The sequence below is a fragment of the Danio rerio genome, chromosome 22 (assembly GCF_052040795.2).
Source record: "Danio rerio strain M-AB ecotype USA chromosome 22, GRCz13ab, whole genome shotgun sequence".
NCBI lineage: Eukaryota > Metazoa > Chordata > Actinopteri > Cypriniformes > Danionidae > Danio > Danio rerio.
Genome location: NC_141042.1, coordinates 27,243,838 through 27,254,416, shown reverse-complemented (window position 1 = coordinate 27,254,416; position 10,579 = coordinate 27,243,838). Strand labels below are relative to the sequence as shown.

At 38.8% G+C, this 10,579-nt stretch overlaps 2 long non-coding RNA genes across 2 annotated transcripts; one reads left to right on the top strand and one right to left on the bottom strand.

The window, feature by feature from the left end:
- Positions 1–213: 213 nt before the first annotated feature.
- LOC141380106 (uncharacterized) lies at positions 214–8,224 on the bottom strand. The gene is made up of 3 exons (XR_015522188.1): positions 7,797–8,224; positions 3,767–3,933; positions 214–1,543 (listed from the first exon to the last, which is right to left on the bottom strand). It is a non-coding gene; the product is annotated as an uncharacterized LOC141380106 (long non-coding RNA).
- On the top strand, positions 5,201–10,019 carry LOC147838532 (uncharacterized). Its single transcript, XR_015522189.1, has 2 exons — positions 5,201–8,692; positions 8,760–10,019. It is a non-coding gene; the product is annotated as an uncharacterized LOC147838532 (long non-coding RNA).
- Positions 10,020–10,579: the final 560 nt, after the last annotated feature.

Sequence of the window (10,579 nt, the reverse complement as noted above, 5' to 3'; positions counted from 1 at the left end):
AACCAGGCCAAGGCCGGCCAACTGAAATACACCTGGCCAGTTTAGATAGCATAGTGTGAGTGCACCCTTAAAATGTACTTACACTGAAATCAGTAATTGATTACAATGTACTTATTGTGTAAATACATGTTTTACGCTATAATTGTGCTTGATTTAAATACCTGCATTGACCATACCTTACTGTCATGACACACAGAGGACAGACACTGGCATATGATAAATAACAAGGTTTATTGAACGGATGATAAGTGTAAAGTCTTAGCTGGAGAGATGAGTGTTCGGGATTCGATGCAGACACACAAGAGGGAATCCAGAAAGTAACAGTCAATGTAACCAAAGGGATTGCTGGAGCAGACAGAAATCCAGAGTCTGAGGAACATGGAATCAGGGAGATAATCAGGATAAGACCCAGGGTGTGAGTTGCAGGACCAGCAGACACAGTGTGAGTGGACATGCTTTATATAGGGTGTGTGTTTGTGCGCAGGTGATGGAAATTAGTAATCAGGTGATTGTGAGCGGGTGTGCGTGAGTCCAGGAGAACAGGGTGGCTCTGGCGACTGCCTGACACTTACACCTTAACCCACTCTTAAACTTACCCATACCACCAAACCTTTTCTTGTCCTAACCCATATCCCTCCTTGAAGTGTTCTGCAATTCATTATGAACACATTAAGGACAATGTATATTAATGTTGATGTAGGTACATAGTAGTTAAGGCTACTTAATGTAAAGTGGGACCAAATGTTCGATCAAAGTCTGACCATTTGTTTCTGTGGTTGCAGTGGCGGTCCTATTCTGTTAATGTCAATTTGACAGCTTCAGCCATGATATCCTAAACCACACCCCTTTTAGTTAAAACAAAGTCACACCCCCACTCAATAGTAATCAATATATGCAAATAAAAGTCTCAGCAGTGTTCACATGGACTTCAAAGCAGCTAGTAAAACCAGTGACAGGTAAATTTATTTCTCCTGTTGAGTTTTGTACATTTTATTAGTTTTATCAATTCACTACTCTTTTGTCTGTTGCCTTGACTTTGTTGAATGACCAACAGCCGCTGTTGTTTCTCAAATCGGCAATGAAAATTAATGACTTCCTATGTGCAGTTGGTGAAAATGTATAGCACTCACGCTCATGCATACTGGCGTGCCAGCTGTAATCTCTTGCCAGATGTGTGCCTGTGAGCCAGAGCTGCCCTGTCAACATCCCTGCTCTTCGTCCTCTCATCTTCCTCTCACTGCAGCTGTCTTCATCCTCTCCCTCCATCTGCACCCTCTTCATCTGCCACTTTGCTCACCTTCATTCATGTTCCATCTATCTTGGCTTTGATGTAACGCTTCTTGTACAAGGCATAAGTATTGATTGATCATGGGACTTTTTGGGGCTGATTAGAACTAGCTTTGCATTTCCACAGAAAAATACAAGTTCTTTTAAAACAGAAAATGTGTTTGCCAGCTTAGTTGTAGCTCTGTATCTATTTATTACATCTGAGATTATCCATCATTAATTTTGTAAAGCTGAAGACATACGGAAAGAAAACATGCTGTTTCTGCTGCAAAGAATCCAAGAGTGTAGAAAAAATCAACAAGTAAATTCAATCAGAGCTTAACCTAGACAGGTGGTGCTGGGGATGAAGTAGGTTGTAGACTTTGGACACAGACTGAGATCCTAGTGTCACCAAACTAATAATGACCAGCCAATCTGAATATTATCACTCCATTGAATAGGCGTTATCAGTGGTTATCAGCTGATAGATATGGGCCAGTAGGGGCCTTTTGTGCCAACTGGTAGGCTCAGAACGCTGTTATTTTCCATCCACATGGTTAATCAGCTATAGATCACATACAGTTGCAGCCAGAAGTTGATGAGAATTATTTATATGATTTATAAAATTTTCCATTAATTTAATAATTTAACCCTAAACCCAACCATCACAGTAATGGAAAAACAGATCTGGATCTGGAGTCTTCTCTATTAGTTTAGCTGATTAACTATGTGGATGGATGATAACAGTCTTATGAGCCTACCAGTAGGTGCAGAAAGCCCCTACTGGCCCTTATCTATCAGCTGATAACCACTGATAATGCCCACTCAATCGAGGGATAACATTCGAATCGGGTGTAATGACAAGCATAGATGCTAAGAAGCAATCAATAGGCTATTAATTCATATACATTTGTGAAAAAGTGAAATTCATATACATTTAAAAGCTATAATTTTAAATGTTAATAGTGGGACTGGGTATTACAAAATATTTTGAGAAGCTCAAATTGTGCTTGGAGCTTGTCATGCATAGAGTGTTAATTGCGCAACACTATATTTGGAACACCTTTTACGTTTGACATGGAATTAGCTCTAGCAAGTACAAATTGCAAACAACAGATTTTTTGTTTATCTCATCTTTCAGAGTTGTTTATTTAAGTGGAGAATTGGTTAAAGGCCCAGTATGTAATTTTCATCACTAGAGGGCACAAATTGACAACAAACAAAGGGAACAGGCTCATTCTGAAAAAGTAGAGCTATGTGTACAATTCTGGAGATCGCGAATTATGTAGCCAGAAGTATGTATGGCTGCATCTTGTTTTTAAAATGAATACTATGGGGCGGTATTACGAAGACTCAGAAGGGACGTGATTGTGGGGAAAAAAAATTGGTGGAAGAAAAAAAAATTGAGTGATAGGAAAACTAATTAGGCTACTAAGATTTTTGCGTTCCCTCGTAAAGATTTTGCGTTAACTCGCAAAGATGTTTTGCGTTCTCTTGCAAAGATGTTTTGCGTTATCCGTCAATGATGTTTTTCATTATCTTTCAAAACTGTTTCTCCACAAACGCTTCCTGTTTACTTCATTCATGTAAATCCTCCCATTTTTGCCAAAATCCTCCCACATTTTATCATTCTATCCCACTTTCTTTACATTAAAGCTGTGCGTCGGTCGTCGCCTTTCATACGCAACCTCTGAACCAGTGAATGGATTTATAAGCACTGATTGACAGACGCGCTCCGTACAATAAACTGATCCCAGATCAGCTTCTGTACACGCCATTTAAAGTGACACCTCTGTTATCAAACAAGTGAGCAGCAAATGAATCTCTCGTTTTGATTAGTTTGATAACAGAGGAGTCTCTTTAAGTTCTATAATGAAAGCATTCCACTACTTTAGAAAACTGTTTGTGCTTATTTAGGAGGAAATTAGCTGTTTAAAATAAAACATGCAGGACGGAGATGATTACATATTGTTCAGTGTATTTGTCTGTCTGTTTAAACATACACCCGAATCCAAGTGACTTGCACTTTTGCTCCTCTTTAAATGGCGTGTACAGAAGCTGATCTGGGATCAGTTTATTGTACGGAGCGCATCTGTGAATCAGCTCTTATACATGCATTCACTGGTTCAGAGGTTGCATATGAAAGACGACGATTGACGCACAGCTTTAATATAAAGAAAGTGAATGCAGACATTTTAATATTAATTTCAGCGTGCTTTCAAGATTAAAAATATATCAGAAATATGGGAAAACTTACTTAATGATTGGATGATAGTGGGATAGAATGGTAAAATACGGGAGAATTTCGGCAAAAACGTGACGGTTTACGTGAATGAAGTGAACAGGAAGTGTTTGTGGGGAAACAGTTTTCCGAGATAACGCAAAACATCTTTGCGAGGGAACGGAAAAAACTTAAAAATATGTTTTCGTATCACTCAATTTTTTTTTCTTCCAACAAATTTTTTTTCCCCACCATCATGTCCCTTCTGGGTCTCCATACGGTATGATGCTGTTCCTTTTCGCGATTACCAGCTGACCCGTTATCTGTGTATAGACAGCTTTCCAATTTACCAATTTGTCCGGTAACTCGCCATGTACATTGGAAGACTTGAAATGCAGAGATGAGTTGACCACGATGACGAAGTTCGAGTCCAGTAAAGAACAGTTCTGGAAAGCAGGTATAAGACAAAATCAGAGTTCAAAAGTAAATAACAGGGTGAGAATGTGGTAAAATCTGAAAACAGTAAAAATCAGTAAAAATCAGTCAAAGGCTTTTATTTTTCTGGATTGCTTTTTAAAACTTTCAGTTGGGTTTAGGGAAGTGGGTGGGTGGACGCTGGTCAATGAGTGCTTTTTAATTAGAACTATTGGTTTGGTCGATTGTCAATCAGTCATTCAGGAAAACAGTCAGTCAACAGCAGCCTCTGGTACATTTACAAGAGAACAGCAGGTGTGCATGGCACTTGTAAGAGAAATTTGAGATGTCAAAAAGCATACACAGTGGATTCGCGAAAACAAAAAACTTGAAAAAAAAAAGCTCCTGGGACATATTTGATGATCTCCATAAATGTTTACAGAAGTACATTTTTTTAGAATGAGCCTGGGTTGAACAAAGGCGTATTTTGATGCTGCTGTGAGTTTGAAATGATGGGAGTTGTCTTCATTACATCCTACAGGACACTTGCAGAAATCATGTTCATTACAAATGGATTAGATGACAGCAATGGTAATTTGCCCTTCAGCATCAACCATCACTAGAAAATCACTTAAAACTATGATTCCAGGTATAAAGGGTAATACAGAACATTTAAATATAGCCAAAAAGAAGCTTTCTTTGTGTGTGTGCTTCCAAGCAATGTAATAGGAAGTAGTTGCACTCAATAGCCTCTGCAACATCTGCTGTGATTTGATTGGTTCAGCCTTCAGAACTCTTTAAGATATGAGGAGGCTAATTTTTAATTCATTGCCTTTGGGCACCGAGCTTCGCCAAGACGAACAAGCATAAAATCTACCTCAGGTGTCTAAATCCTAAAATCCTAAATCCTAAACATTTTTTTGGCAGGGCATGTAGCCAAAATGTCTCAAGGCTTTGAGGATTGAGCAAGAGTGGAATGTTTTGAGATGGTGACAGTGGGATTGGACTTGGCCTTTGAGCTCGGGGACTGATTCCCCTCCTGAGGCTATAAGTAAAGTCAGAGACCTGGTGGTCCTAGATAAGGCATACCACGCTTAAACACATCTGTGTCTGCACAGAGAGACATGCTGACCTATAGCTAGAGGCTTACAGAGTAAGGAAGTCACCGACCTCAACATCAGAGACACTAAAAACTCTGTAAAGGTGCTGGGGTCTCAAATCTCACAGGCCCTTGATTTATCCTGGGACTGTGGAGAGGAATATGGTCAGATAAATGTGAAGATGCCTTCAGGACAAGCAGGATTAACCTGTGGTCAAAATAAGGCGGGCCAGACATGCTGGTGTTAAAAATGGCTTTTCCCAAACTAATGTATCATTAGATAACAGCACTTAGCTGAACTTAGCTCTCGGTTGCTCAAACCAACGTAGGAGTCCAGAGAATGTAACCACACATTAATGCATTAATGTTTCCCACCAAATTGTAATTATATGAGCATTATAATCCACTTATAACCCTAACTCCAGGGTCCAATTAATAGTCACTAACTATTTTATAATTTAATGATGTAATAATTCTTAAAAATTCTTGTGCATTTATCAAAATATTTCAAATGTAGTTATACATCGTCTATCAAAAATACTCAATTTAGATTTAACTAGCAAATAGGTAATAGCCATCCATTGGGTGATTATTGCATGGATTATGTGTTTCAGCTGGTTACAAGTTACTTAAAGGTGCAGTAGGTGATTGTCTTCAGAAACATTTTTTGTTGTGCTGGTTGAAAGTCTCTTCATAGTCCAATAGTAATGATTACAGTAAATGATCTAAATGTGTTTATATGTATTTTTATATTCTGGGTAAAGCATAAAACTAAAAAATGTTTATCCAATTAAATAGAGTCGGACCGTCATCTCCCTTAATTCTGATAGGCAGGTCAGACTGTCTGTCAGCAAATGTAGATTCTGACTTCTGCGCATCTGTTCACGCAGATCCGCCATTAGCGCGTGCCCGTCTGCATCACAAACGCATGCGCTCCGAGCACGCTGGAGGAAGGATGACACCATGGCTGAAGTATTACTGTTAGACAGGTAATGTTCTGTTTTGAAGCTATTTTAGTGAAAGATTGATGTGATTATTTTCAGTTTCATAAGGTTCTTTGACAGCATCTATAATGTAGATTTATATTTAGTTTAACAACAAAAACACCAGTATATAGCGCTATTCCGCCTAACCTGCTTTATTGAGCTGAAGTTGCTTTTATATTCACATTGGGTTATTTTTGAACAATGATAGCCTTCCTATACTGTTTACCATGCTACTCTGAATATTCGCTCTGAAATAGCATGTAAGTGTGGCAAAGTATTTCATGTAATTCCTGCACGGCGCTGGCACTAACTAACTGGTGAATGGCATGAACTAGTGGGTTGTCTGTCGGCTGTTGTGACGCGGTGCGTGCGCTCGCGATTTCAGGGGGTGTGGCTTTGAATCACAGTCCCTCCCCGCCGTCCAAAGATAATATGCTAAGCGGTTAGCATTTTGGCAGATCACATACTGCACCTTTAAACCAAGCTGATGTAGAGTGTAGCCTTTCTTTTATTAAACAACCAAGTCAAAGACACATCCTGTGCTCGTGCAAAAGATATCAATCTGTTTTAGAAAAGAGAAATTATTGGCAAGCATCAAGCAAACAAAATATCTGAAGAGATTGTTGAAACAACATCAATTGGCTTAAAACTGTATAACTGTGAAAAATGCATTATAAAAATAAAAGAATAGTGGAGAACCATCATCTTAGAGGAAGACTGTACTACTCTGCCCTGCCGAGCCTTCGTGACAAGGACATATTTTAAGATGACAATGCCAGGATTAATTTGGCTCAAATTCTAAAAGGAGCATGAAGTATAATTGCTACACATGGATTGGCCACCCAAGAGTCCAGAGCTTAACTCTATTAAGAATCTTAAAACGTTGTGCTGGAGAAGAACACTCCAGGAATAAATGTTGTGACATTGTAGAAGCACATTGAAATGATTCCATGGCGAATGCATGTTGTGATCAAAGCTAAAGGTGGTTCTGTAAAATATTAAAGAGAGTGACTTTTTTAGGTCGGCCAGGGTATTTAATAATTGGTTACTATTTTATTTATTCAATAATTTTTTTTCAGCTCAGTTCCTAATTTGGTTCCAGCCATAAACCAGCACTGTGCTGGGAAACACCCATAATGTGGTATAATTTACTGTGACGATTCACTAGGATCCAGATAGAATACTAGTAATGTTTTCCTGAAGGACTCTTATTTTAGTTTCCAAGACATTTTATTTAATTCTATAATTATTTTAGATATTTGAGCAACCGTTTAATCAACTTGATATTCAGAACCTGTGAAACATTCACCAGTGTTTCTCACAAGCAAGCCAGGAAAGAGACCATTTTGAATCTTCAAATCAGTTGTCTTTGGGCTGTTGGAGAAAACCAGAGTAAACCCATGCAGACACTTGCAAAATCCACATAGAAAGGCCTCCTTTTTATGTTGGGACTTGGGATGCATATTGTTTAAGGGATTTTATTAGTTTAAACAACTTTTGAAGTTATCCTTCAGAGTCTTTTCAATAAAGTTAGTTAATGAGTAATTCTTTTAATCTTGCATGGTCTCTGCTTAGTTTTTATCTTGCTTTCAGCCAACCAGTGGAAAGCTGTTGTTTTAGCTAATCTCACTCAGTTATTATTTTTTTGTATGTGTACAGAACCAATGCATGAACTCCTACAACAGACTCGTTGAAATGGTTGCATTCTCTCTCTCTCTCTCTCTCTCTCTCTCTCTCTCTCTCTCTCAAACACATACACACACATGCGCTCTCATTCACATAAAATCCCATGCTGCTTTCATAAACACACCCAGCCGCGCTCCTTGATCTCTAGCTTCTGATATGTTTCAGTCATCAGTGCATGATTGTCCTCAGGAGATCACAGCCATCTATTTTCTGTCTCCTCCAGATGAAGAATGAAGTCATGGCTTCAGGTATTCTTGGAGAACAGAAGGGCGGCTGTGGAAACGCAGCCAGCTCAGGTTTTCCGTGCGAGGTCTTTGTCAAGTGCGAGTCCCCCTGTTTTCTCTCTTTCTCTTTCTGTGTGTGTGAATGTGGGTGGTCTGGTCTGGGTCTCCTCAGGATATCGTCTGGTTTCAGAGCCTCTTGTTCCTCTGACGTTAAGTGGCGAGGAGGGAACGTGATTAAGTTCAGTTTGGTTTTTTTTTATCGTGTAATGCTAAAACAGCCCTCGCTGGAAAAACGCTTGGCGAAACCGCAAAAAGCTGTGTTTAAAAGAAACATACACATCCTATTTTCCCAGTTTAGAGGTTTTGAACAATCAGCAGCGGGAGAGAGGACTGGATCTCAGCAGGGAATTGCAAGTATTTTCATGACTCAGAAAGAGACAGGAAGCACAAAAACAAGAGGAACTGAACAAAAGGCCGCGCAGAATGAGAGATGACGAAAAGGTCGAGGTGAAGCGTTTCGCATGACCAAGATCGCAGCCTGTCATCTGTCATATTTCAAAGAGAACCGTCTTTCACCATCCAGCTGTTCAGTTACAGTGGGAGATTAAAGCGTTAGTTCACCACAAAATAAAAATGTCATTTACTCAACATTATGTAATATCAAACCTAGTTTTGATCTTCTGAACAGTCTCTCTGAAACTGAGAGATTTTGGCTCCTCAGTTAAAAGTTTTTGTCTTTTAGTAGTAAATATTTGCCATATTTACATATAGGGCAGGGATCACAAAACTTGTTCCTGTAGGTCCGGTGTCCTGCAGATTTTTGCTCCAACCCTAATCAAACACACCTAAACAAGCTAATCAAGGTCTTACAATGTATACTTGAAACACCCAGGCAGGTGTGTTAAAGCAAGTTGGAGCTAAACCCTGCAGGGCACCAGATTTTCAGGATTGAGATTGGTGACCTCTGATATAGGGCCTTATCATACACCCGGCGCGAAAAGGCACAAGGCCCTAAATTAAAAGCTGGTTTTGAAGCTAGCGCAGAGCACGTTAGTTATGTGCCTATGCCATACCTGTCAACATTGGGATTTGAAAATAAGGGATATGACGACCATAATAAGGGATTTAAAATATAACTGCTTAAAGTGTAAAAGTAAAGAGAAAGTACAGATGCCGAATGGAGGAGGCTCATTCTTTATTCTCGTGCTGCAGATTGTTTAACTTTTTTCTTGCGAGTGAAGCGTTCAGATTTTCCACTTAAATAGCAAATGCACCATGGCATGACACAACTGACTCCTAAAGGGAACAGGAAATTATACTTTAATTGGTTTAATGCATGTTATGCTTAAAACACACCCATAACTCATTAACCCTTTCAGGCTCAAATAAAATTTTAGAAACAGGCAAAGTCTATGCTTTTAACTGTTGCAAATCAGCAACGCCTGCCTTGAGAGGGTTAAGAGAATAAGCACAGCCTTGTTAGACCATGCGCCGTGGCGCAAACCGTATTTGTCCATCCTTAAAATAGCAAAAGTGGATTCAGACTCACTCTTGATGCTTTTGCACCATGCACTTTAGACTTTGCGCCTAGATTGTTAAAATAGAACCCAAAAAGACTGAGCAGCAAACAATAATTACATCATCCAAATTTGGTCATGGAAGCTCCAGTGTGCCTGCTTAATGCATGTCAGCCAATGAGATTCATTCTTGCATGTCACATAAAATCAAAATTTACAATGTTGTTAATATTTAGGTGAACAGTTAATCCACTGAATAAAAATATTTGTTTTGGTAATCTTCAATCAAAGTCTGACCATTAGCTGTTGTGATTGGAGTGGCAGTCATTCCCTGTTGACTTAAATTTGATGCTTCTGCCACAATATTCTTAATCAAGCCACTGTTACTGTAAGTTTGATATGAGTGAATAATGTGCAAAAAGAAAGTACTGCTCCCACTGAATATTGCTTTAGTTGGAAGTATATCAACACACGAAAAAATAAAAGTCTTCTGTTTTGCATGGAGTTTAAACAGCAGTGGAGAGGACAGGATCTCTGAGGGGAAATACATGAGGACTTGATTGAGAAAGCAAGCATAAAAAAGACAACAAAAAAAAAAAAACAAGAGGAACTGAACAAAAGCTCACCCATAATGAGAAATGGCAAAGAGGTTGAGGTGATGCATTTCACATGACCAAGATCACAGGCTGTCATCTGTCATATTTCAAAGAGAACATCTTCTATCATTTTTACCATCCATCCCGTCCAGCTGTTCAGTTAAAGTTGGAGATTAAAGAGTTGGTTGACAACCCAAATTACAATTTTGTCATTATTTACCCTCACCCTTGAGTTGTACCAAACCCCATATAAATTTTGCTTATCTTCACGATACAGATGAAGACATTTTTAAACCAATCTGGGAGATGAAAATGCGTTCACCGTCTTGATTAAATGTACAGTGCTACTTTAGACTTACTTATCAAAAATGTGCCCAATTCGGTGATATAGTAGTCCATAGTATACCGATTTAAACAACATGTATTAAACAGCATTAGAAATGGTTGATTCATATGGATTTATTTTTCCTTTTTTTCCGTAACATTTCAAAGCCTCAGATTTTTGGTTAAGTAGACTTTCAGTGGAGGGACAAACATATTTCAGATTTGATTAAAACATGTCTACATCAG